Genomic DNA, 4,650 nt, shown 5'->3' with positions numbered 1-4,650 from the left:
ACCTCCGGCAAGCCAGGGACCATCGTCTAGAGTCAGCCCTGGGAACTCTCACACACTTTACGCTGCTGTGCCTTAGACCACACTTACCGGTTTTTCTGGATAAGAGCGACCCAAAGAATTTCAAGGAAATACTTTTTCTGAACCTAAGGACAAGAATGCGAGCGAGGAAAACACCGTCCCGTGTCTTGGTGCGTGCACAACAAAAAACACAAACGAACAAAAGCAGCCACCACTGGCTGTCGCGATGCGATCCCCGGGCCCTGGGGATGTCTGGAGGTCAATGGCCCTGTAGTTCAGAGGCCTCGTCCGGGCTGGCCCTCCCTCCTGGGACTTTGTGAAACAGTGAACGCAACTGGAGAAGGCGGGCTCTGCACTTCCCCAAACTAAATCCAGAGGTTTTTTTTCTTTGTGTGTGTGTGTTGTGTATATAGATAGATTAAGGACGAGGAACCATCCCTTTAAAGTTGGATTTACCGAGCCTCTACAATGAACAACTACAACCATGACATGTCGTCCAACGTCTCTGCCTCTCGCACAGACAGTATGGCCCAATCCCAATGTCTGGACTCACAGACTTTATTGTGCGTTCTCGCGAAATTATTAAGGCTTTAGGGCTGTCCCAATGTCGAATTCCAAAGGGCGGGAGGGTTTGAGTCCACACTTACCGAGCCCTTTCCGGGAGTCCACATCAGTGCAGACTTCACCTAAGCAGCAACATCTTTGTCATTAAACGTTGTCAAGGTAACGCGTGCTCTCGTGAAGTGCTGTCCCAATCACATGTATACCTATCTGAGGCCCTGTGGCCTCACACACTCGGTCACTTGGCACCTGAGATCAATGAAGTCCGTGAGTCCTTAGTCCTTAGTCCTCAGGGCTCACTTTGGGATTGGGCCAATGAAGGATCAATGCAGGGGCTGGCAGGGGGCTATTTTTGAAATGAAGGATTCAAGGGATATATTGACAGTGGAAGACCCCTCAGCCCGTGAGCCTGTAGCCCATGCACTGCTGTGTGTACTAGTGTGACTTTGGACGGTTTTAGATCCATTTACAAAAGTATTCTCGCCTTTCTCAGTATCAACAATATAATATAACACAGTCCTGCCAAATACCATCTTGGATTTTAATATTACTGGTGCTTTTTTTTTTGTCTCAGCGGAAACTCTGGACTGTAGTAAAATATGAAATGAAAAAAGGCACCAATTTAGATGATTTGTTTTTCTAACAAGCTTGTATCCATGCTGGAATCCATGGACCAGTGTTTTTTCTATAAAGCTGTATGTACATGTTGGTATTGTAAATACATTGTTTTTGTTTCATAGCCTGTTTAAAAAAACATGTAATATATAGTAAACAATCAATTTTTTAAGCTGGATCTTAGTAATTTTTATAATTACATTGTTGATTTGTTTGAATAAAAAAAGTCTAAGTCAAATCATGAATGAATCTTATATTTCCTCATTTATTTAATGTCCTCTGTAAAATGTTCTGTGAAGTCTAAGGGAAATAGTGCTTTGGCTCTTAGGGTGGCCCCCATTGCTTGGATTTGGTAAAACACAAGATGTAATCCTAAATCCATTACATTAAGTAATTGAATATCTTACTCGCCTAATTCCATTAGTAGCACGGTCTGAAGCGGAACAATGCTCTCCACTTAACAGGGCTTTGTTGAAATGGCCCATTGATCTCACGTCCCATTCGTTTTTACTGGGGGTTGTATGTCTTTGATAGACAAAGCATGTTCTCTCTAAACCATTCTTATTGCCTTTTTTGTTTCAGATTTATACGGTTGTCAACATGATGCATATGAGATAAGCGAGTCAACTATTAATGTGCCAACCTAACAAATCTTTAGTTTTCAGAAGAGGCTGCAAACTATCTTGTCTGGCTGGTTTTTGGGTCTCTTGAGCCGTAAAAACCAACCAAACCAGTCTTTAACAGCTGACACGCCCTCCGCGGCCCATAAACTCCTCTGGTGTCATCCCTGGGACACCCATACGACACGGCCCTCACCGTGGGCGTCCGTGTAGAGAAGCTCTTCGACATGTCCTCCGGCATTCTGCTCCCCCGCACCCCCTCTAACAACTCACCTCATCTCCCCTCCCCCCATCCCTCCCTCCCCTGCCTCTCATTAAACACGGCAAACTTCTCAGCCCTGCAAGTCAGGCCACTATTTCACACCACACCCATAAACTCTTAAATCCAGCTCGGAGTTCACCAGCTGCATTCGGTCCTGGGCTCTCCGTCTGTCTCTCGCTCTCTTTCTCTGTCTGTGTGCGTCTCTCTGTCCGTCTGTCCCTCCCTCTGTTATGATTCTGGGCTGGAGTGAACCGTATGTGTAGTAGAAAGGAGAGATAGATGCAGCTGTCTCCGTCTGTCCTTCAACCCGCCCTGCTCAACGCCAGCTGCACACGCAGTTCAAGGGAGGCTGCTCTCTTGGCTGGTAGAGATGTGGCTCTGTTAACAATGTGCCCCTATATGCAACACTACAAACATACCAAAACAACCCTCCTGATGTCTACAGCAGATCAGCCCTGCGATGCGGCCGCACCCTCTGTTGTTTGTCATGCAAATTGAGAGGAACCCACTCGACGACAAACAACCGCTGAGACTTGGATGCCTGTTGCACGTCCCATGATCTGACACGTTTCCCTCTCTCTGCGCAGACAAGAGTTAAGGGGGTAATCAGTGGCTTAGCCGCCGGGTTGTCACGTGGTGTGGAACGACACTGGTCAGATCAAGGAGGTGGAGACTCATTCACCGGCGAGAGAGGCTTGTGGAGGTTGAGTTTGTTGGTGGTGGTAGGTGCACAGTACTCCCTGTGAGGCTAGTATTAAAGCCTGGTCAGCCTGATGGTAAGGATGCCAACAGCAGCAGGTGGCAGCCGCCGGACTTGCTCACACAAGAGCAGATTGTCATTGTGAGGAGAGTAGCTTGCCAGCTACCCAACCGAAAACCAAAGCTTCTCAGGGAGGACGAGTGGTGTGGGTCGCTTGGGGTCACATCCTCTTAAGGGTGCTCGAGGGAGCAGTAATGCATGTACAATTATGGCAGCTTTTCCCCTTTCCCCAACTCCTATGAGTCTGTTGTAAAGAGTAACGTTAGCTAACTTTTGTTTTGCTTTTTGCTTCCCTGGCATGGTTTGGATTGTGTTGAAATACAAAGAAGACTAAATGTCAGTTTCACTCAACATGCTGTTAAAACGTGCCGTCAAAGTCATGAAGGAGTAAGAACTGTATCGGAACAAAAGACTGTGCCAAGATCTCTAGTCTGTTCAAAGTATGCACGCAGGCCTGAACCTGTTTGCTGTGAAGTACACTCCAGCAGTCGTGTGTGAGTGTGTCTGTGTGTGTGGACAGTCAACACAGCTGTCAAAGGATATTGAACAAGGGCCTCTTCTGTACCCCTTGCAGGACTAACCTTGAGGTTACTGTGTGTGTGTGTGTGTGTGTGTGTGCGTGTGCGCGCGCACTGTTAGGTTGCACAACAACATGGATGAGGTACCTTCAGGAGAGAGCACGCCTCAGAAGGAGAAAGCCCTGCAGCCCCGATCTCAACTCCTCCACCACCTGAGCACACAGACAAGATCAGACCGTGAAAGTACTTTCCCTCCCAGACTCCCACTCTCATACGCTGTGAGCTGTTCAAGTCTGCAACAGGGCTTGCACATCAACAAGCATCATGGGATTTTTGTTGGTAATACTCCCAACATATTATTTAATAGTAATTTTGTATTTTATATACATTATATTTTGAGAGGACTCAAAAGAGTTCTCAAAAGAGGACTCAAAAGAGAAACTGAGGTAACCTCGGCTAATGAAAACGTTGTTTTACCACGTCTCGCATGAGAAACGCAGCTGCTGTTTCAAACACAAAAAATGTCTCCCCCTTAATAAAAAATAATTTTACAATGAACGACTAAACAATGACCAAAAAGCCATTACCACTAACATAATAACTAAAACACTTGAATGTTCCTATCCTTCCAAAATTGAGGCCTGTCACGTTGTACAAGCCCAACACCTTCAGCAACTGCCATCGCAAGATGCCCTGTCAAGCCCAGTGAGACGCAAAACAGAATAAGTACATCACATATAAATAGGTTCATGATTATTTTGACTCAGCGATTTACGTCACCCGTTCCCCATCTGCGAGCACTGCTGCTTACACAACAAATAACAGCGTGGAGTGCGCTGTAAGTCCACGCTCCAGATGCTCGAGCGCTGCAGTCACAGCCCGCCACTATCTGCACTCAATTCCAAATGTTGTTCCAATCAGAAAGGCCCAGGAGTGCTGACGCAGCCACTGCTTATTTTTTGGGGAGGCGGGGGTTGAGAGCGAGAGGAGAAGGCGGTGCTGGTGTTGGTGGTGGTGGTGGTGATGATGATGATGATGATGCTGGGGGTGGTGCGGTGGGGGAGTGTGAGGGTGAGACAGATGGATCCACTTCGTCAACGCTCGTTCTCTCTCGCGCGCTCACGCTCTCTAGGCTGTAATCTTCTGCTGGAGCCCATACAGCAGGACCATTGATTAACATCGGGACAAGTAGAGGAGAGAGAGGGAGGGAGGGAGGGAGACGGTTTCACAAAGTTAACCCATCCATCAGCCCTCTGGGGCCGCTGTCGAGAAATAAACCACCGGGAGGGGGCGGCG

This window comes from Gadus chalcogrammus, chromosome 13 (genome assembly GCF_026213295.1).
Source record: "Gadus chalcogrammus isolate NIFS_2021 chromosome 13, NIFS_Gcha_1.0, whole genome shotgun sequence".
NCBI lineage: Eukaryota > Metazoa > Chordata > Actinopteri > Gadiformes > Gadidae > Gadus > Gadus chalcogrammus.
This window is presented reverse-complemented; position numbering follows the sequence as displayed.